Source organism: Macaca mulatta, chromosome 7, assembly GCF_049350105.2.
Source record: "Macaca mulatta isolate MMU2019108-1 chromosome 7, T2T-MMU8v2.0, whole genome shotgun sequence".
Classification (NCBI taxonomy): domain Eukaryota; kingdom Metazoa; phylum Chordata; class Mammalia; order Primates; family Cercopithecidae; genus Macaca; species Macaca mulatta.
Window position 1 is genome coordinate 107,132,719 of NC_133412.1, and position 24,000 is coordinate 107,156,718.

The 24,000-nt window shown below is 43.4% G+C and overlaps 1 long non-coding RNA gene across 2 annotated transcripts; it reads right to left on the minus strand.

The window, feature by feature from the left end:
• Positions 1-5,644: 5,644 nt before the first annotated feature.
• Positions 5,645-23,360, minus strand: LOC144329740 (uncharacterized). 2 transcript variants are annotated; one of them, XR_013395377.1, is made up of 5 exons: positions 23,302-23,360; positions 14,533-14,658; positions 13,732-13,837; positions 10,317-10,411; positions 5,645-6,078 (listed from the first exon to the last, which is right to left on the minus strand). It is a non-coding gene; the product is annotated as an uncharacterized LOC144329740 (long non-coding RNA). The 2 variants fall into 2 exon arrangements; XR_013395378.1 differs by having other exon boundaries at positions 10,317-12,087.
• Positions 23,361-24,000: the final 640 nt, after the last annotated feature.

Consider the following 24,000-nt stretch of genomic DNA (forward strand, 5'->3'; position numbering starts at 1 on the left):
TCAATGTGCCTTAGTTCTCTGTAGAACTTGTGTTGCCTGAACACTCTATTCTTTCTTCAGATTACCTAGTGTCCCAAGAGAGACTTCAGTGATTTGGAGAACAGTGATGCAATGTGGAGAGACGCGGCAGGCAGCGACAGAATCTAATTGCATCTGAGAAGCATCTCCACAATTTACAGTGGCCTTCTCACAGGGAAAAGCAGGGGGCCGGTTTTGAAGTTGATTTCCCTTTCTTTATATTGCTTTTACCATCCTTCCCAGCTCAAATTCAAAGCTCAAAATCGGAGGTGATTTTTAAACTGTCTCTTAACCCATCATAAAAGTAAGAACATGCGCACTTAGAGATTTATAATTCTCATCTGCATTTTGTTCTCTAAAGTTGCAAAGTGTGCAGGAAGCTCCTGGTTGCTGATAGAAAGCTGCCTGAAATATAAATTTCAGGTACACAATCTGGCTGTCATCACTAAAGGAATTAGAAGGGAGAGAAGAAGGGAAAATGGAGGGAGACAATAGGGGCAGGGGGACAGAAGAGAGGTGATAAATCAGAGATGAGTGCTGATTTTAAAGAAAAAACAAAAGCTAAGAACTTATTAGAGGGACTCAGGAAAGAAAATTGAACAAGGTAAGGCAAGAATAAAGGGCAAAGTGATTATGAATGTGGATCTAGAGCCAAATGGGTTGGATCTGAACCATCACTTAATTTCTGGACAACTTTAAGCAACCTACTTACCCTATTTGCCTGTGCAAACCAGGCTGGGCGTGGTGTGAGCCACCGCACCCAGCCTGGTTTGCCTTTGTTTTAAGAAATAATTATGAGAAGTCAAGTTCTGAGACTTGCATACATGGAACTTGCTCTTTTTCACTCCTTGTACAGGGAAATCTACATATGATGGTCCAATTTATAAACTTTTAGGATAAGAATGAAATACAGATTTTGCAAATAATTCTTAAAGACCTCTTTTACGTAATGAACTATGGAAGACAAAGGTAAATGAGACACTTTCCTTGTTCTTAAGGAGTTTGAGATCTAGAAGGAATGACAGGTCTGTACTAAAGTCCCAGGAGGCGGTATCTAATAGCTGGTCAGGAGGAAAACTCTCAAGTCTGGAAAGAGCAGTTCCTAGGTTTCAAATTGGAAACTGAAACATGGGTACTGCCTTCAAACGCGAGGCCAGTCCCATGTTTTGCAGGTTAAATGATCCCACTTAAGTTTTGGGCTGGAAAACCAGCCGAATAGATACTGTCTCAACTCCATGACAGAAGATAAATGTACTATCAGGGTCCATATATAATAAACATAGACAGACAAAAATCATTATTAAATTGAACTTTTTTTTTTTCAGGGGGAGGAGTGTGCCTGAAGTGTTGAGTCTAAAAAAGAGTATTTGCCAAGGAAAAAAGATGTCCTATTATTAGCATCCAATTAGAGAACTATTTGTACAGCCAGGAAAGTCATGGATATTGTGTCACATAGTTGACATCCATGGGTTTGTCTCATAAAAGTAACATGAAAAAAATCCACAGAATTCCACCTGGCACTAGGAAGGCTATGAGCTTTCAGTGTCCGCTCTCCAAGGAACTGCAAACTCAAGGAGCCAGCTTACCTCACGTGTTCCTGCACTTTGTAAAATTTCTTCAGAAATTTAAATTAAAACCAGTTCTTCAGTAATGATCCTTGTTTTCATCTTTGCTTTCATCTTTGCAACAATTTAAACATGTTGTTTATTTTCTGAGTGTCTGCCACGAGACTGGGAAATTAGGTATATTGAACATAAAGCAAAGCTGATTCTAGGAATTTCCAAAGTCAAAGACAATTCCTAGAATGTCTTTACATCAGGGAAACTTCAGGGTAAGTTCCAGAGAGTCCACTTTCCACATGGCACTGTCCTCTAATAACTGAAATGATTAAGGCCTGAATATGTGTTGAATTGCTTGAAATAAGAGTCTAGCCTTTAGCTAATAGGTTCTGTCAGTCCATCTCCTGAGTTAACCAAAACGAATTATTGGCTTCTACTTCTCTTTCTAGCAGGCTAGTGCTACTAAGTAGAAAAAGTAATTATATTAATGGAAAAAACAGTGTCCAACACATTCTCTAAGACCTGACTCAAATGTCACCTCCATTACTGCTTCCTTGGTTACATGGCTCTTTTGAAGAGTGCTTTCAGAACTCTTTACAAGCAGAACTTTACAAGCCTGCTTACATGGCTCTTTTGGAGTCTTTGTCACATTGAATGGAAACTGTTTCCAGTGCCCATGTGCTCTTCTTTATCATTAGCTCCTCAAGGGCAAGAATGGGAACATACATGTCTGATACATAGTAGGCATCCAATCTGAATTAAATGAATAAAAGTCAAACAGGGAGAAAACAACATACAAACACAATCAGTGAGACAGGTGGCCCAAACCCCGTCTCTACTAAAAATACAAAAAATTAGCAGGGCGTGGTGGCGGGCACCTGTAGTCCCAGCTACTCAGGAGGCTGAGGCAGGAGAATGGCGTGAACCCGGGAGGCGGAGCTTGCAGTGAGCGGAGATCGCGCCACTGAACTCCAGCCTGGGCAACAGAGCGAGACTCCATCTCAAAAAAAAAAAAAAAATCCCACCCGCCCTTCACAAGGGCATACACAGAAAGAAAAGCAATGAGATCTACTTGAGATTGTGGTGACACATCCAGTAGGCTGCTGAAGAAGTTGGATGTCACCCATGAATGGGTGTGAAAACCAGTCCTTTCTCCCTGCAGCTTGCCACTTCTCTTTGCAGGTGACTTTGCCTTGCTATTTCCCCTTGGCTCTGGCCCTACTGGTCAAGGCGATGACCAACTCCAGAGGCTGGATGTATTATCTGGGGCAAGTCTCAGGCTCATGCCCAGGGAATACATATATGGCTGGGGTATGTACATATTATCCCATACATAATTAGGTATGTATTGGAGGTCCTTGTTGTTTTTTGTTGAGTTTTAATGGAGAAGGGAGAGGAATGGGTTTTACAGGCAAAAGCATCCGTGAATGAACAATGTCACCTCTGAATGGGCCACATTTTTGAATTAATAAATCTAGTTGCACAGCCTCTCAAAGATACACCATGAAGTTTCATCACCTCATTATACAAGCCTTAATCAAGCAAGAAGGAGGGGCTGTAAATTCTATACCAAACCAGAGTTTCAAGAAAATCTTACATCTTTTTACTTTGATGCTTTTCGAAGAAAATTTGTGTCTTTGTAAACACTCCTGGTGGTTGTTTCTATAAACATAATTTTTTAAAGCAATCTTTTAGATTAGACATGGATAAACAGTGCCAGAAATGGTATATAATGTTTTAATTTCTAACTTTAGTATTCATTTTAGTATTTCTAATTCTAGGAACAGACGTTCTTGAAAACTTTTCTTCATTTTTTGAATTGAGAATCAAAAATTTGAGAGCTAGCAAGGGCCTTGTCAGTTATCTAGTCCAGTGTACACAGACTGGACTTTCTCCGGCTGCACAGAAGTAAAAAGAAACAAGTTCACCAATCTTTGCACTGTCATGAATCTAATAAACAGGATTTGGCCAGGCGCAGTGGCTCATGCCTGTAGTTCCAGCACTTTGGGAGGCCGAGGAGGGTGGATCACCTGAGGTCAGGAGTTCGAGACCAGCTTGGCCAACATGGTGAAGCCCCATCTCTACTAAAACAAAAAATTAGCCAGGCGTGATAGTGGGCGCCTGTAATCCCAGCTACTCAGGAGGCTGAGGCAGGAGAATCACTTGAACCCGGGAGGTGGAGGTTGCAGTGAGCCAAGATCATGCCATTGTACTCCAGCCTGGGCAACAAGAGTAAAACTCCATCTCAAAAAATAATAATAATAATAATAAAAAACAGTATTTGATTACAGATTACTGAATGGTAGTATTTTCCAAAATGTATTTCATATAAAACTAGGAATTTCTGAGATAATGTTTTTAAAGATTATGTAATCAAGAAAGTTTTACAACTACAAGGCTAAACAAAATTTTTAAAGCTCTTTTGATTTATTTAGAACTGTCAGACTTCTCAGAACCTTCAAGACACTAATGTGTACACCATGAATATCCATGAAAAAGGTAAAGCATGCAATGAAAAGGGCCCCCAAACTCCCTTTTTTAATAGATCAAAGTTTAGGAAAACTGGCTGCAAGATGTTCAGCTCTAATATGTAACTGCAATTTGCGGTAGCTATTAGCTTCTAACCATAAACATAGAATGTAAAATTGACCTTGAGCTTCCTAGTAGCCAATGCAGAGATGTGATACATTAATAGATTAAAAGTTCATGGTGTTCATCCAATGAAAACAAACTGGTTATGTATATAACTATGATTTGGTAATCAAAATAATATTAATAATACTTTTTTTAAATAACAAAAAAAATGTAAAAAAAAAAAACAGTAGTTCCCGAAGCAATAATTATTTTCAATACTGTTCCTCAAGGGTGTTCATAAAGAGGATCAGGATGGCAACCTTCGCAACACCCCTCTTCAGCACATACAATAATCAGTTTGCAGACAGTCTGATCCTTTTCTGGCATATTGCCATAGGGCAGTTCGGTGGAAACAGGTGTATAAGAAGTCACTCCAGCTGCCACATGTTCATAGCTCTTACTTGTCTAACTTAACCCAAGACTCTAGTCGCACTCTGCCACTAACCAGTCGTGCCTGTCTCTAAGAATGAATCATTTGCCTACTGTGGAGTTGAACTAGATGTTCCCTGAAACTCAGTTTCAAAGTTCTAGAAGCCTATAGGATCTATTTCTTATTTTTCTCCAGAAAAAAAAAATTCAAGCTTCCAGTGTCCTTTAAAAGTATACATTGAACCCTGTATGTATGTGTGACTTAAGTAGTGACACTCATAGGGCACATTGCTAATTTTTTTTTTAAGAGAGATGGAGTCTCACTGTATTGTCCAGGCTGGTCTCAAACTCCTGGGCTCAAGCCATCCTCCCACTTCAGGCTCCCAAAATGCTAGGATTACAGGCATGAGCCACTGTGCCCAGGCACATCACTATAACCTTGAGTACACTGTCAAAAATTTGCAAAAACTAAAAGAAAAAGAGAGAAACTAAGAACAGAAGTAGGAGAGCCCCAAAAATGATTCTATCCTCTTGAGCATTTTCCTTTAAATCAACCTTAGTTTCTTTAGGAGGGTTTATTAATAATAATGACAGAAATAATTATAATAATTTGCTTTAAATCAGCCTATAGCTTCTTAGAAGATAATAATAATGATGACAGAAGCAGCAGCAAGCACTTATCTGGTGCTTCTTATGTATCATGTCCTCTTGTAAGCATTATATATAATTACACTTTTAATTCTCACAATAACACAGAAAGGTAGATACTATTCCTATCCTATTTCACTGATGAGAAAGTTGTGATTCTGAGGAGGTGAATAACTTGCCTAAAGTCATGTGAGTGGGAGCAGCAGATCAGGAGTTCAAGCTGGATCCAGAGTCTGAGGTTTAACTAGCACATGCTGCTGCCTCCCGGTCAGTTCCTGTGGTAGGTGACTGCTTGCTGCTGGTGTAAGAGGTGCCCACACTCCAGCTAGACATTAGATATTAGAGAAAGCACCTCCTCTCAAAATAAGACTTTGTTGAAAAATAAAGGAGGACTTTCTAAGAAGAGCAACTCTATAAAGGCAGAGAATAATAAAGGTTTTAATGGTTGATGATGATGATTATTCCAATAATATTAATAACAGAAGAGAAAACAATTCTGCAGTTCTCTTGAAAAATTAAAGGTAGCTTCCACCACAACAATGCAGTAGTTATTAACTCCTTTGGTAAAGCTTGAACCAACAGACCGCACCAAAAGTCAACAGACTTCAGATTGCAAGGTGAAGAGAACAAACTTCACAGGGAGCAAACTGTTCGGGAACAAAGGAAGCCTTTGTTTCACTCTCAGATGTGCAACTGATGTGCAACTTTTGCACAGACACTGGGGTGCCCACGCTGTCTTTCCTCCAGGTTAACACAAGACACTAGTCTTTTCTCCAACACCTCCTCTTTCCTTCCAGCTCTTCTCCCTTCTCTTCTCCTGCCCTCTCCTCCCCGGTCAGCATGTTCTTTCCTGTTCAGGGACATAGAAGAGGGGTATATTTGACAGTCTAGCAGCATTCTAACACAGAATCACATGTTGTAACCACACATTCAGGAAACATGCTTCATACTTCTAAAACCCTTCATTAGAGGATCTCAAAGCACTCTTCAAACAGTAATTAATCATCTACTCCGATGAATGTTTTCCTCCTAAAGGCTAGAAGTAGAAACACAACAATTATGTGACTTACTCCTCAAACTACTACCAGCATATTCATTGAAATCCTTAAGCCACCTCCCCAACACACACACCCACACTCACATGTCCACCCACATGCAGAAAGTAGAGGAAGGGGGAGAGAGAAACAAAGAAACCATTTAGTGGCAAGGCCCTGAAATTCTTCACTCTTATCTTCACAGCAGAGGTGGGGCCCAGCTCATCTGTACACCGTAAGTGTCAACAAGGACCTAAAGTTTTCTGGCACACCATTAATAGAATGAATGGGAATCTATTGCCATTTGTGAGGTTGCCTGTCTTCTCATATTAACCCCTCTTCTTTAAGCCATCCACACCCTGACTAGTATAGGCTTCTTAGCTAAACCAGGCTTTTCTCACCTCCTACTCCATTTTGTAGTCCTGAAGTGCTGAGCTTCTCCCATAAAGAACTGTGCATTTCAGAACTGGGTAAATTGGTTCTTCAAAGTGGGTTATTTTCAAAATTAATGAAACGTGTTTGACTTATTGGAGTGAGCTACAAAATCTAGGAAATTTTCTTTTTCTTTTCTTTCTTTTTTTTTTTTTTTGGAGATGGAGTTTCACTCTTATCACCCAGGCTGGAGTGCAATGGCACAATCTCAGCTCACTGCAACCTCCACCTCCCGAGTTCAAGTGATTTTCCTGCCTCAGCCTCCCTAGTAGCTGTGATTACAGGTGCCCGCCACCACATCCAGCTAATTTTTGTATTTTTAGTAGAGACGGGGTTTCACCACGTTGGCCAGGCTTGTCTCGAACTCCTAACCTCAGATGATCCACCTGCCTCAGCCTCCCAAAGTGCTAGGTTTATAGGCATGAGCCACTGCACTCAGCCAGGAAATTTTCTTAATGAGTATGGACAATCTATGTCTTCAGCTAACTTTTGCTTCTCTTGTGCTACCTCCCTTTAGTTTCTCTCCTACCTGGAGTGCTGAGTCAAAACAAGACCATGGAGAAGTCTGGGAGCTGCTGTTCCCTGAATATTCCCTGTGGCTTCCTCCTCAGGGTCCTTTCTCTAGTTCCAACATCCAGCCCCAATGGCCCAGCCTGGCCATAGGGGCAATCTCAGGCCATTTCAAGTTGGTCCCTAAGGGAAGAAGCTGTGTTTCATTCCAGGGCAGACTGTAAGGGTCATGAGCCCCTTGAGGCCCATGACTTCACATCACCCATCATCCAGACGCTTCGCATCTCAAGAACCATCGCCTATACAGGCATACCTTAGAGATACTGTTCAATTCCAGCCATTGCAATAAAGTGACTATCACAATAAAGCAAGTCACACAAATATTTTGGTTTCCCAATATATATAAAATTTATGTTTATACTATACTGTAGTCTATTAAGAATGTAATAGTGCCTGGCCAACATGGTGAAACCCCATCTCTACTGAAAATACAAAAATTAGCTGAGCATGGTGGCAGGCACCTGTAATCCCAGCTACTCAGGAGGCTGAGGCAGGAGAATCGCTTGAACTCAGGAGACGGAGGTTGCAGTGAGCCAAGATGGTACCACTGCACTCCAGCCTGGGCAACAGAGCAAGACTCCATCTCAAAAAAAAAAAAAAATTGCAATAGCATAATGTCTAAAAAAAACAATGTACACACTCTAACTAAAAAACACTTTATTGCTCAAAAATGTTAACTATCATCTGAGCCTTCAGCAAGTCATAATCTTTTTGCTGGTGGAGGGTCTTGTCTCGATGTTAATAGCTGCTGACCAGTCAGGCTGGTGGTTGCCAAAGGTTGGCGTGATTGTGGCAATTTCTTAAAATAAGACAACAATGAAGTTGCAACAACAATGGACTCTTCCTTTCATGAAAGATTTTTCTGTAGCATGTAATGCTGTCTGATAACACTTTATCCACAGCAGAACTTCTTTCAAAATTAGAGTTAATCCTCTCAAACCCTGCTGCTGCTTTATCAACTCAGCTTATGGAATACTCTAAATCCTTTGTTGTCATTTTAACAATGTTTCTAGCACCTTAATAAGGAGCACATGCTATCTCAAGAAACCACTTTCAGTTGGGCACAGTGGCTCACACCTGTAATCTCAGCACTTTAGGAGGCCAAGGTGGGTGGGTTGCTTGAGCCCAGGAGTTCAGGACCAGCCTAGGCAATGTGGTGAAACTCTGTCTCCACAAAAAATACAAAAATTAGCCAGGTGTGGTGGCACATGTCTGTAGTCCCTGCTACTTGAGAGGTTGAGATGGGAGGATCACCTGAGCCTGAGCCCAGGAGGTGGAGGTTGAAGTGGAGTAAGATCAAGCCACTGCACTCCAGCCTGGTCAACAAAGCAAGACCCTGTCTTGAAAAAACAGAAAGGAAAAGAAAAGAAAAGAAAAGGAGGGGAGAGGAGGGGGGAGGGGAAGGAGGAGGGGAAGGGGAGGGGGTAGGAGCAGAATGGGGAGGGGGAAGGAGGGGGAGAGATGAGGGAGGGGGGAGGGGAGGGGAGCGGGGGGGAAGGAGGGGGAGAGATGAGGGGGGAGGGGAGGGGAGCAGAGGGGGAGGGGGAGGGGGAGGGAGGGGAGGAAGAGGGATGAAGGAGGGGAGGGGAGGGGGAAGAGAGTGGGAGGGGGAGGGAAGGGAGAAATTTTCTTTGCTCATTCATAAGAAGCAACTGCTCATCTCTCCAGGTTTTACCATGAGCTTGCAGCAATTCTGTCACATCTTCAAGCTTCATTTCTAATTTTAGTTCTCTCGCTATTTTCACCACATCTACAGTTACTTCATCCACTGAAGTCTTAAACCCCTCAAAGTCATCCATGAGGGTTAGAATCAACTTATTCCAAACTCCTATTAATGTTGATATTTTGACTTCCTCCTGTCAATTGAAAATGTTCTGAATGACATCTAGAATGGTGAATCTTTTCGAAAAAGATTTTAATTGACTTTGCCAAGATCCATCAGAGAAATTACTATGGCAGTTATAGCCTTATGAAATGCATTTCTTTTTTTTCTTTTTTTTTACTTTTTTTTTTGAGACGGAATCTTGCTCTATTGCCAGGCTGGAGTGCAGTGATGCGATCTCGGCTCACTGTAACCTCTGCCTCCCGGGTTCAAGCAATTCTCCTGCCTCAGCCTCCCGAGTAGCTGGGATTACAGGCATGCACCACCATACCCAGATAATTTTTGCATTTTTAGTAGAGATGGGGTTTCACCATGTTGAGCAGGATGGTCTCGATGGCCTGACCTCATGATCTGCCCACCTGAGCCTCCCAAAGTGCTGGGATTATAGGTGTGAGCCACCGTACCCAGCCATGAAATGCATTTCTTAAATAATAAGACATGAAAGTTGAAATTACTCCTTGATCTATGGGCTTCAGAATGGATGTTGTGTTAGCAGACATGAAAACAACATTCATCTCCCTGTACATCTCCATCAGAGCTGTTGATCGACTAAGTCATTGAACGTTGTCACTGAGCAGTAATATTTTGAAAGGAATCTTTTTTTCTCAGAAGTAGGTCTCAACAATAGGCTTAGACTACTCGTAAACCAGTTGGGCATGGTGGCTCACGCCTGTAATCCCAGCACTTTGGAAGGCTGAGGCAGGGATTGCTTAAGCTCAGAAGTTTGAGACCAACCTGGGCAACATGGCAAGACCCCGTCTCTACTAAAAATACAAAACAAAAACAAAAACAACTCAGTAAACCACATTGTAAACATCGTGATGTCATCCAGGCTTTGTTGTTCTATTTCTAGAGCACAGGCAGAGTAGATCTAGCATAATTCTTAAGGGCCCTAGGATTTTAAGAATGGTTAATGTGCACTGGCTTCAACTTTAAAGTTACCATCTGCATTAGGCCCTATCAAGAGAGTCAGCCTGTCCTTTGAAGCTTTGAAGCCAGGCATTGACTTACTCCCTTTAGCTATGAAAGTCTTAGATGGCATCTTTTACCAATATAAGGGTGTTTCATCAACACTGAAACTCTGTTATTTCATGTAGCTCCCTTCATCAGCAATCTTAGCTAGATCTTCTGGAGAACTTGCTGCAGCTTCAATAACAGCACTTTGTTCACCTTGGACTTTTATGGTATGGCGATGTCTTCTTTCCTTAAACCTCATGGACCAACTGCTGGCTTCCAACTTCTGCAGCTTTCTCACTTCTCTCAGCCTTCAGAGAATTAAAGAGAATTAGGACCTTGCTCTCAATTAGGCTTTGGTTTAAGGGAATGTTGTGACTGGTTTGTTCTTTCATCCAGACCATTCAAACTTTCCCCATATCAGCAACAAGTCTGTTTTACTTTCTTAAAATTTATGTGTTCACTGGAGTAGTACTTTTAATTTCCTTCCAGAATTTTTCTTTTGCAATCACAAGTTAACTAACTGTTTAGTGCAAGAGACCTAGCTTTCAGCCCATCTTAGCTTTCGACATGCCTCCCTCACTAACCACTGTCATCTCTAACTTTTAACTTAAAGTGGGAGACACGTGACTCTTCCCTTCACTTGTACACTTAGAGGCAACTGTAGGGTTATTCATTGGCTCAGTTTTAAGATTGGGAGGGAATAGGGATTGTCTTAGAGAATAGGGAGGCCTGAGGAAAGGGAGAAAGATGGAGAAATGGCCGGTCCATAGAACAGTCAGAATATACACATTTGTCTTGTATGGGTGTGGTTCATGGCACCTCAAAACAATTACAATAGTAACATCAAAGATCACTAATCACAGATCACTATAATAGATAATAATTATAATGAAAAAATTTGAAATATTGTGAGAATTACCAAAATGTAACAAAATGACATCAAGTGAGCACATGCTATTGGAAAAATGGCACACAGTGTTGCCAAAACCTTCAATTTGCAAAAAATGCAATATCTGCAAAACACAACAAAGCGAAGCACAATCAAAAAGGTATGCCTGGCCAGGTGCGGTGGCTCACGCCTGTAATCCCAGCACTTTGGGAGACCAAGGCAGGCGGATCACGAAGTCAGGAGATTGAGACCATCCTGGCTAACACGATGAAACTCCGTCTCTACTAAAAATACCAAAAAAAATTAGCTGGGCATGGTGGTAGATGCCTGTAGTCCCAGCTACTTGGGAGGCTGAGGCAGGAGAATGACGTGAACCCAGGAGGTGGAGCTTGCAGTGAGCCGAGATGGCGCCACTGCACTCCAGCCTGGGCGACAGAGCGAGACTCCATCTCAAATAAATAAATAAATAAATGGTATGCCTATAGCTTGTTGTCCTCCACAGTGAGCAGAATACTCTTAAAAGCAGATTTTGACTCTATCAGCTGTGATCTGTAAGATTTAGGGTCTCACCTGTATCTCACCATTTTCTAGGAATGGCATAAGTTAATGTCATTCCTACCCTGCTTCAAGTATCATATTAGAATTCTTGCCCTCAACCTTTCAGGGAAGGGGAGTGGGACATTGAGACCCTCCTCAGTCTTGCCTTTTGACCTTCTGGGTGTCTCTCCACTCATTTGGACATGCATTATATCCCATTGTTTTTCTTTCATTCATCCATCTTAGTAACCATTATTGAGCACCTAGTGTGTACAGACATAGTAATGAACAAAATAAACATGGGTCCTGTCCTCTGGGAGTTATACTCCTGAGAGCAGACAAATGATAAACAATCAGACAAATAGCTGCATCATTATAGAGTCATGACACATGCTTTCTGAGAGTACAGGACACCACGAAGGAATATAACAGGCCAATCTAGTGAAGGACACTTGTGCAACAGCATTTGTCAGGCCATCTGTCCTGAATGCTTGGCTCGGTGGGTGCCACAGCCACAACATGCTTCTCATAGTTGCCTTCCATGTCTGGTGAGGATTCCTTAAAAGAAAAGCAGCTGTCATTCAGGGTTTGCCTCAGAAAGAAATCAGGATTGGCATCCTCCTTCGTTTGCTTTGATTTGTAGAGTTTGAAGAGACTTCAAGAAGCCAGATCACCTGCCTTGCAACTCTGGGGCATCATTCACATCACAATCTATGAATGGAGCTTCCAGAATTGCACACATAGTCAGTTAATGACAAGCCCTGAATTTTTAAGTAAAAGTTTTAATTGGATGGAAGGATAATTGAGCAACTGTGACCTTACAGAACATTTGTTACCACTCCTCTCCCATTCTGCCTTTAAGATGACATTGGCAGAGATTTCAGCTATCCTCAGTAACTCTCTCCAGGAAGCATGAAAATCACTCTAATGAATTCCATACTTCCTTGCTTTCCTTTGTGATGGTGGGCACTGGCCTGAACGGAAACCTTTGGTCTGGTGACTTAACCATTCCACTATAAAGGAAGGGAGGCAGAAGGAGAAAACAAGAAGGCAAGGAAGGAAAGAAAAGAAAGAAGAGGAGATGGAGCAAAAGGAAGAGAACGAGAAGGAGGAGGAGAGACTGAGGCGGGAAGATCACTTGAGACCAAAGTTCAAGACCAGCCTGGGCAGCATAGCAAGACCTCATCTCTACAAAAAATAAAAAACTAGCCAGCCATGATGGTGTGCACCTGTAGTCTTAGCTACTCAGAAGGCTGAGGCAGGAGGATTGCTTGAGCCCAGTAGTTAGAGTGCAATGAGGTAGGATTGCACCACTGTGCTCCAGCCTGGGCAACAGAGGAGGACCCTGTTTAAAAAAAATAGAGGAGGAAAACAAAAATGAGGAGAAATAAAAATAAAACAAATATTTACTGCAATATTTTACATTAATGTAAAAAAAAATCCATGATGAACAAACTATCAAAATTTTCAATGAAGACAGGCTCAATATCACTGATTTTTCCTTTTGCCTGAGGTTCCAGTATGGCTCAGCATGACACTGACACCCACATTCATTTGTGGGAGCGTGCGGGCTTTGTTTGTTCTTACTAAGATTTGAGAATCCATGGGCCCAGGTGAATATCTGGGGCTGGTGTTAGTAGCTAGCGAGAGCCTATTCTATGCAACTCTTTCCAACTCCATGTTAAGAACATGGTATTGATATCAAACATGGTAAGAGTGTTTAATCAGGGAAATTTGCCAAGGCTATAAGTTAGGGGCTTTTTCTCCCCAGAGAGCTGGTTTACCAACATCTACCTACTGGAAGGCTTATTTACTCTCTGTTTAGGAACAAACACTGGTGAGGGTAGGTTTTAGTTAAAGCTGTCTCTACTATGGGTACAATTGACATTTGGGCCTGGCTAGTTCTTTGTTACGGAGGCTGCCCTGTGCATTGTAGGATGTTTAGCAGCATCCCTGGCTTCTACCTTCTAGATGCTGATAACACACCCCTGTTACCCCAATGGTGACAACCGAAAGTCTGCAAACACTGCCAAATGTTCCAGGGGGTGGGGAGGGGCTGGAAAGGGGATGGCAATTTGTTTGGTTCGAGAACCAACAGTGATCAGAAGAGACAGCCCCAAACTGAAGAAGCCAGAATGCTGTGCAAAGCAGTTCCTTCCTGCGCTTTCTAGCATAAGGAGGCAGCGGTTATAGCCTACTGACCTTGGAATGATCCTACTGGGCGGTGGGGTTGGGGAGGTGGGGGAACAACTTTCCCAGTTCCTTGGTGGAGGTTTGTCAAGCTTCTCTTTGCCTGAGGATTGGCTTCCTTAGACAAACAAACATTTGGTTAGTTTGACGGGTAATCCAAATTATGATTAGAAACAGATTACCTAGCTGGAGACTTGTTTGGCCGGGAACAAAATCACACACACAAATCCCTAATCACTTTCCAGGAAGAGGCCTCTCTTTAACTGGGACTGGGGACGAAAGCCTTTTCTTGAACTTTTAATCTTTTCATATATTCTTAGATCCTCGTGCCTCTCCTTGAAAAAAGGAGGCAGCTTCTAGCCAAGTCGAGTCTCTGAGCATACTCCACTGCCAGTGCGGGGTCAGGCTACGGTGTGTGTCCAAAGGGTGGTCACCTGCAATCAGAACTTGCATGCTAGATTTCTGATTTTCTAATCACCAAGATTTTGAAGGAAATAATCTTTGAGACAGCATTCAAACTTTTTTTTCTTTTCTGAGACAGAGTTTCACTCTGTCACCCAGGCTGGAGTGCAGTGGGGACGATCTCCGCTCACTGCAATCTCCGCCTCCCAGGTTCAACTGATTCTCCTGCCTCAACTTCCCGAGTAGCTGGGATTACAGGCGTGAGCCACTGTGCCCAGCCAGCATTCAACTATTTTTAAAGAATATTTAATTTACCATGTTTAAAAACAGTTTGCAAGAAATTTTTAGCCACTCCATCCTATGTCATACTCACATATGCACACACACCCACACGCCCACACACACACACACTCATTTTGGTAGCAGCTGTAGCCAGATGGTATCTTCATCCTGGATGCCTCTTGATTCCCAACACATAGCTGTTGAGTCTTCCCTCACGTTTTCCAGCTGTTGTTTGCAGAATTAGAAGCTGGACAACTGAGGGAGAAGAGACAAAGTCGGGCTAAGTGAAAGAGGACAGAACCAATGTATCCCCTTCTTGGAATCTCAAAGATCCAAAGACTGTGTTGGGAGAATCAGGACTGGTCATCTAGGCACCAGAAAACACTCATCCACCTTCTGTCACCCATGCAACCAGAAACCCAAGCCTTTCTTTAGGTGATTAAGGAAACTAAACAACTTGCCATTTCAACTAGTATCCCTGGGATGACAGCTCCCAAATCTTTATCTTTAGCCTTACCACATACTTGAGCTCCAGATCTGAATTTCCAGTGCCTATTGGCCAGGTGCAGATGTACACCCCTCCAGGCCCTCAAATGCAATGCTAGCTACATAGGGATCACCATTCCCAGCCTAGCAGCCCCTCTTCTGGGGCTCCCCCTCTCAGTAGTATCTCTCCCTGTCCACACAGGGGCTTGAAGCCTTGGGTCACGTTCAAAGCCACCTTCTCCACTCTGATACCCACTCTCTCTCTCATATCTGCCTCTTATTTTCATTTCTACGGAAACAATTCTCTCTCCTGCCTAAATGACTGCACCACTCTGGCACCAGTCGCTCTGTCTCACCCAGACACTGTTTCCTAAACAGCTCAAACATTGCCTCCTAGGTATCAAACATCAGTGGCTCTTCTTGACCTATAGTGCTCCTAAACAAGTTTTTCAAGGGCAGCCATGGTTTACCTGCAATGCCATTTTGCTATTCTCATCTGTCCTTGGGTCCTTCCCTATCTTCCAGCCCTTACAAATTACTTGTCTAATGTAGGAGATGGCAAACACATCCTTACCCTTGCTAAAACTACTTCCTCATCCCTTTTTCTGACTATTAACATTAGTCCTAGATCAAATGCTGCCTCCTTACCCTGGAAAACCTGTTTCCTCTTCATTCCCGTGATACTTTGTAATACATAATATATATTTTAATAGGCTTTATTCTTTAGAGCAATTTACATTTCACATATACATTTTATGCTCTAGCCAGTCCTCCCCCTGCACTGAGGGAGGAGGCACAACACCTACATCTACTAGTTAATTGCTTGGGAAATAGTTGTTGAATGAAAACCAATTCCTAGAAAAAGACAGCCCAATGAGACAGGTGAGATCACGATAAGATTAATTTCAGGGGCAAGTGTATCCAAAGCATAATATATAATAACAGGGGTGTGTGGGGAGGTGGGAAGAACAGGGGCAGAACCACACCCCCTTTTTGGCATTGAGAAAAGGGAAGAGTCCCCCCCCCCACATTAAAAGTGCAATTTTTATCCACCTCCTTCATCTATGGGAAGGATGGCAACTAAGCAATGTCCCAATGACTGTGCCATCACAACCTGAACACTCCCCTAGGGCTAAGGGTTCAGAAACCAACCGCCCAGAAGTTTGCTGTGCCAAGCACACGCTACTGAGCTTTGCTCCAAAGAGTTCTTTAAATGTGGTAACTTGATACTAAATCTTCCCTTCGTGCTGATCACATATTTAAACTGTGGTTCTTCTACTTGAAATGATCTTTTTTTAAAAAGCCTCAGAGGACTACTGATTAGAATAATTACAAGGAAAACACACTTCCTAACCCAAACGTTACTTTAAAACCTGTCGACCCTGTCGAAGTGACTAGAAAAACTGAAAAGGTGGAGAGGCCAATGCGTTATTATTTTTTTAAACTCACATTCAAATCTTATTTGTTGAGCACCTACCCTATTCACAGAAGTTACTGGATCTGTCACATGTCACACGAGGTAAGTGGCGTTATCTCCTTTTCAGAAATGAGAAAACTGAGATTCAGGAGCATGTATGTGGTCTACTTTGTCTCTTAATTAGCTCATAAGTTTTTTGAAGTGAGCCTATGTGTACTCAAACTATAGTGTCTCCCACAGTGTCAAAGAATGCTACGTGTTTGACAAGTACTTACTGAGCCTCAAAAGTAAGACGTCCTACCCTTTTACGGAAGTCATGCCTTTGGTAATTTTTCTCCTCAGAACCCCCACATGACAGCCAGGAGAATACGCCCCCAGCCTTCCATCCACAAGGAGTGCGTAATTAACAGAGCGCCTCAGGTGCTGAGCTCTGAAAGCCCAGGGCCAGGTCCCACCTCCTATGGGCTCCCAACCTTCAGTTGCCTTTGGCCTTAAGTCCTCCACAGCCTTGCCAAACTTTTCTCAGACTGCAGAGGAAGATATAGAGCACTCCACCCAGGCCAGGCACGGTGGCTTACGCCTGTAATCCCAGCACTTTGGAAGGCTGAGGCAGGCAGATCACCTGAGCTCAGGAGTTCGAGACCAGCCTAGCCAACATGGCAAAACCCCATCTCTACTAAAAATACAAAAATTAGCCAGGTATGGTGGTGTGTGCCTGTAGTCCCAGCTACTCGGGAAGCCGAAGCAGGAGAATCACTTGAACCTGGGAGGCAGAGGTTGCAATGAGCCGAGATCACTCCACTAAACTGCAGCCTGGGCGACAGAGTGAGACTTCGTCTCAGGAAAAAAAAAAAAAACCCACACACACACACTCCACTCAACCTTCCTTTCTTCACTCTAGGATCAGACTTACAGTGTGACGACTGTCTTAGCTTCCCCTAGCTCCCTTGCCACTTTCTCATAGTTTCACACTACTAAAATCCTGCCATGTTTGATCCTGTCTTGAGGTCTGCTTCTTGGGGGACTGGGGACTAACATGCCCCAGTTTTTGCTTGAATAAATGATCTGTAATCTTCATTCCCTTAAGAGTATTTAGCAAACACCTATTATGTGCTGGGAATACAGGGGTGAACAACAAAAGCATCTGTGCCCTCATCAGTAACAGATTCATCAAATAATTACAAAAATTAAAAGTAGAGGGAGCTGTGATGAGATGTGAGGAGAGAACCTGACCTATTCTGTGGGAGTGGGAGGGAATTCCCTGAAGGATGAGGAGTTAACCAGGCAAAGGTGTGGAGTATTTCAGGCTGATGAACAGAAGGCGTAAGGCCCTGCGCTAGTAGGGAGCTCCCCAAACAAAAGGACTTGGAAGAGACTTCAGACAAAGGAGAGGAATGCAGAGCAATGTGACTGAAGAGGACGACCCTTAAGAGAATGAAGAGGATGGCCTTGTAAGCCATCTTGGGAATTCGGAAAGGTGATTTCTCTTTCTAGAGTGCAAGCTCTTTGAAAGCAGTTACCTTGTAGCAGCCCTCTTTGCTAGTTCTGGTATAATGCCTTGCACAATACAAATGCCCACTAAATATTTGTTGAATCCAAGTAACAGAAATCAGTAAGGAAATAACTCGATTTTTTTTTTTTTTTTTTTTTTTTTTTTTTTTGCGTTATTCTCCCTATCACCAAGGGCACAGCAAATTAGCCAAATGCGTCAACCACGTAGAAGCTTCTGGCCCCTGCTGGCTGATAAAACTGATGATGACAATGAGCATGATAATTCCCAGGCATTGGTCTAATTGTTGGAGAGATACAAGCAGAGAGATACTGCAGAACATGCTCTGGATCAAACTGTCTTGTCCAAATACTGGCCCAGCCGGGTGCGGTGGCTCACACCTGTAATCCCAGAACTTTGGGAGACCAAGTCAAGCAGATCACCTGAGGCCAGGAGTTCGAGACCAGACTGGCCAACACGGTGAACCCCGTCTCTAATAAAAATACAAAAATTAGCTAGGCACAGTGGCACATGGCTGTATAATCCCAGCTACTCCAACTGAGGCAGGAGAATCGCTTAAACCTAGGAGATGGAGGTTGCAGTGAGCCCACAGCACCCCCAACTGCACTCCGGCCTGGGAGACAGAGCAAGATTCTGTCTAAAAAAAAAAAAAATTGGCCTTACCACTTCCTACTTGGGTGACCTTAAGTTACCTAATGTCACTGCATCTCAGTGTCCTCATCTGTAAAGCAGAATTGATCACACTACCTCCACTGGAGCACTGGGGATGGGAGATGGGTACAGGAAATTGTTACAGAAAGCACCTTCAGCATACTGTCTGGTGCAGAGCAAGCGTCCAATAAATGGTACCAATTGTTGTATTCACACGTGGTCCCCTTGGCTGAGATAGGAGAACATGCACAGGGAGATTTCCCAGACCAGAGGGAGTTGTCACAAACTGTCATCAGAACTGCATGGGATCACTTCTGATGCAAGAGGCCAGCTTTGAGGACCCACTGGGTAGGCTGCAAATCTTGAAGCCTGGCCAAGCCCAGGCTTGCACTTTATACCCTTGGACTCTGAATCCCACAGTAGTATTTAAATATAGATCTGAACATCAGACTAGACAGTGCACCACTAATGTGCGGGTATATGCAACATGCTCACAAGGCAAACAGCAGCCGGGGAAAGGACACACAGCTTCTAGCTTTTCTGTCCTAGAGGACAGAGGCTGTGCCTTTTTTGGCTCCATTTCAGAGCCACAAAAGGCAGCATCATGAGCAGACATGGCCTAGTTCCTGCCTCTCGGGTTTGTTTTCCCATGTGGGACATTGTAGTTAGATCCTGAGCTTAGAAGAAAATGCCTACGGAATCAAAAAGGATAAAAGGAGGAAAAATACCTGGCTTCTGCCCCAAACACTGTGCCCTAGCTGGCTCCAGCTGCCTTGGAATGGGGCAGGGTGGTTGGGTTGTAATTGCCCGGGCAGAGATATGAGGTATGCAGGCCTACGTGCACTGCCTCACACATCACGAGGCTGGGAGGGGCTCTGTTTAGTCAGTGTCCAGCTGATAACGACCTGAATCCTTAGGATGCCAGCTGCCTGCCAAGCTGGACATGTCCAGACAGTGGCACCCAGAGGTCCAGGAGACAGAACAAAGGGCCTGTTACTGAGTCAGTCCTGCTTAAGTGTGTCATCCTTACTGAAAAAGGTTTGGGGCAGGCTGGCAGAGAGGCTATGTCCCAGGAAGCCCAGAATTCTGGAATGGAGACAGTCAAATTCTAAAGGGGCTCTCTGCTGGCAGATTCCTGTCAATGATTGAACCTGGGCTCTGTCAGTGGGATCTGGCAGTCGGGCCATACCTTCCTAAGAGTATTCTTTTCCCTGCCTCCCACTGTTGCCAGGCCCAGCTGGCGCTGGCTCTCTTAGTGCCCTCTTTTTTAGGAGGACCGCATCCATCAAGGCCTAAAACCTTCCCTCTCCCCTTGTCACCAGAACACAATGATATTAATGACGGCTAACACGTATTTAGGACTTACATCAGCCACTTACTGCTCTAAGCACTTTATATATATGTTGACTAATTTACTCATCACAACCACCCTATGCGATATGTACCATTATTTTCTCATTTAACAGATGAGTAAACTAAGGCACAGAGAGTAAATACCTTACCCCAAATCATGTAGCTAGTAAGGTGGCAGAGCCAGGAAGCAAGTCCAGGTGGTCTGAACCCAGAGTCCCTGCTCCTAACCATTATGCTATATTTCTTCTCCATTTATGACCAAGTTCTTACTGATTAAAATTAGTTTAAAATCATCCGATTCCTAGGCCTGCTTTTCCAGAATGAACAGCACTCAAGCTCAGAGTTGGGATTTCATAACTTCCTATTTTGTGTATAGGAAAACTGAAAAATGTTTACAAATTAGGAGAGGCTAGGAAGGGAGGCCAAGCAGCTCAAACATGTGGTGTCAGCTTTATGATGAAAACTCTGGTCTTCTTAGCCAAGTGCGGACTTGGACAAAATATCCCTCTTAATGCAAGCTATGCCTTAGATTTTCTAGTTTAAGACACACTTGTAATGCAAAAATTAGCCAGGCGTGGTGGCGGGCGCCTGTAATCCCAGCTACTCGGGAGGCTGAGGCAGGAGAATCACTTGAACCTGAGAGGTGGAGGTTGCAGTGAGTCAAGATCACGCCATTGCACTCCAGCCTGGGTGACAGAGTGAGACTCTGTCTCCAAAAAAAAAAAAAAAGAGAGAGAGACTCTTGTAATTCAGTTAGGGGAACTGGGTACATAGTTCAGAAAAGCAGCTCACGGTTTGTTTATAGCACGCCCCACACTCACCACCACCCAGGCACCTCACCCAAGGGAGAAATAGCAGCCTTACAAATTGGAATGTTGTGGCTAGATTGGTGAGCCATTCCCAGAAAGAGGGAATTCTTTGTAGCCATGGAAGTGATGGATGATCTAACATTACTGATCACTTAATCACTAGGTACTTTATGTCATCTAATGGTTGCAGAAAGCCTAGGACATCGTTACTATTTTCCCCATCTTGTAGATGAGAATACTGATGCTCAGAGATCTTATATACTTGCCCAAAGTAAGTCCTGATGAACCTAGGACTCAAACCCCATCTGAATCTAAACAAGGGAAGCACTCAGTGCCAGTCCAAGCCCAACTTTCCCAGGAGCCTTCACTGTCTCCTCTGACCCATGTCAGCCCCTGTATCTTGACACAACTCTATTCCCTGCCATCTTTGCCACAATCTGCACTTATTACCATTGTTTCACGCTGGGCCAGTCTTATTAGCTAATCAGATTGGAAATTCTGGGGAGCAGCGATACTGGCTTGAACTTTGTTTCAGGCTATTTCAGGACAGACAAACTGGGAGAGCTAAACACCTAGAACCACAGCCTGGTCTCCCTAGTCGGGGTAGATCCGTCACTTCATCCCTAGAAAGTGCCAGTTTGGCTTTACAAGTTTCTAAACCATTCATTGGCACTAGCTTATATGCTATTCTTGCCCTCCTTTGTCAATCTCTTTATGGCTACTGCAGTTGGGTCCAGATATTGCAAATCCTCCCCGAAAGTAACTAACTCTGACTGCATTGTCACTAACTTGGGTTTGGCACAAGAGGGAAAGGTAGCTGAGTTTCCAATTCTGCTTCTCTTTGACTATAGCTCACCATGCTGCAGGCCCTTCCTCCTATGATGGTACTAACCAACACGAGCCCTAAGCTCTAATCTCAACCCTTTCCCAAATCCCAACACGTCAGACTAAATAATAATAAGGCCATAGGGCAGGCACACTGAGGCATGTGTGCGTCACTACCCAAGTCAAAGTCAAGATATATTCCAGGGCAGTTTATGATGCAGAAGGCACCCTCTAATTTAACAAAAAAGCAAGAGGGCTGGGTGTTTCCATTATTTCCCAAAGTAAAGAACAAAAGCTCTTCTCATAGTAAAAAGCCTGAACCCACTCAACCTGATCCCGTCCTCCCAGTCAACAAACACATTGATGTCAGTAAGAGTGTCCAGACATATATAATCATGTATGAAAGTCAACAAAAGGAAGGTGTCATCTCTTTCTGCCACCTCTCCAGAAGATGTGATAGTGAGGGTGTTGTCAGCTAACTGCTTCAAAGGCAAGCAGGGCAGTCGGCTGTTCCATGTCTCCTAGGAACATGAACATTACTTCACACCATGATTTACTAAAACAAAAGCAAACAGGGACCAGCAGAGACAGCAGTGAAATGAGATGGTGACATCTTCCTGATGCTTTTCAGCTGCTTGGGTCTCTCCATTTTAAGACAGATAATGAGGCCATCTTAGGCTCAACCCTTTTCTGATCCCATCTCTTTTCACTGCAATGTACCTGTCCAGTGTGCCGATCCCTCCACGTTTTTAAAGGGAAGTTCCTCTGATCAGTGACCCCATAGGAATATGTCAATGTCTAGCCTCACACTACAGGGTGATGACAGCCAGTCTTTGTTTTTCCTCCTCTAGGTTATATGAGCATCTTAAACATAGTGGAACTCACAATTCCAGCTTCATTCCAAACTAGTGAGATATTTCTCAGCTGCTTCCTCCACCTGCTCCTCAGGTCCAGAGTACAGGGCATTAGACTAAGTCAGCATGCTAGGTGATAACCACAAAGCTTTTCCTGCCACGCCTGCCATTTCCAAGCCCTTCTCTAATTGCAGTCTCCTCTATTCTAGTCTCAACTCTACTTGCTATTGGTGGAGTGCTTCTCCAGGGATGCATGTGGAGGAAAAGAAAAAGGAACCAGAGATGAAGGGGACATCCTCCTCCCTGGCACTGTCTCCATCTCTCCACAGTACACCCATCATCTCCATTGGAAGGAAGGTACTCATGATCTTCCTTGGAAGGAAGGCACCCAGACCTGCCCTGCAGAGACCATGAAATTAGTTCAGTACTTCTCAATAAATCTGTGGTAAAGGACCCGCTGATTTTTTCTAAAATTCCCAATCTATTATGAATCATCAATTTTGTAAAATAAACAAAAATGAATTATTAGAAAAGAGTTGAAAAGGCATATAAAATACAAGCTCAATTTTTTTTGTTATTGTGTCATAAAACTATTCCATCATATCGCTATGAACATTTCTAAACAATTGCTCTCCATTTCTTCCCTTGTCCACAAACCAGCACAGGTTTGAGTCTCCCTGCTCTAGCTCAAGGTCTTAGCTATTTACTTAACCACTTAGAGCCTAGACCTGTTGTTTCTGCAAGATGGAAGAACAGTCATTATCTCAGCTGGTCAATGATGTCCCACATCTATATATTCCAGGGACTCATTCCTGATTCTCCCTTAAGTTCTAAAAATATTTCAAAGACAATAAAATAATGCTGAACTTCTGAGGAGGGTATTTGTTTGCATTTCTTACTGCTGATCTGGAACCACCTAATACTAAAGCACCTTGGAGAGTAATGAAAGAAATACACAAGAGAAGAAGAGGCAAACACTGGTAGGTCACTCACCGTCTCAGGGCTTCCTTTGTGGAACCAATAGATATTTTGAAAAGCATCCTGAAAACATGTCAAAGGTCTAAGGATTGTTATCATTGGGGCTGGTGAGTCATGGCTCAGAGCGACAGTAATACAGGTGCCCTACTGGCTGTTGTCTCTTCAAAACATGTCTCTGGACTGTGAGGGAGGCAACCCTTAAAAGGGTGTGAAATAGAAAAAGAGGACAAACTTGTCCACAGCACTCAGGAGGCTCTGGGAACGAACCAGGAGGAAACAGTAGCCCGGTTAACATAGTTTCTGTACCTCCAGAGCAAGCAATTAAATCTCAGTGTCTACCATAGCAAAAGACCTATTGGACTTCAGGAACAGAATCGGGGATGATTATCCTTTAGTGGGGAGAAGTTGGGAAATGAGGTAGGACATATAGGGTGAGGGGCAGGACTCTGCTATGGACTGAATATTTGTGTCTCCCCACCTCCAAATTTATAAGTTGAAACCTAAATCCCCAATGTCATGGTATTTGGAGGTGGGGCCTCCAGAAGTTTTTATATCGTGATGGTGGAGCCCTCATGAATGGGATTAGTGCCCTTGTAAGAAGAGACATGAAGAGATGCTCTCTCTCTAGTTTCTGTCACGTGGGGATACAAAGAGAAGATGACTGTTTCTAATCCAGGAAGAGGGTCCTCACTAGACACTGGATCTGCTGACTTC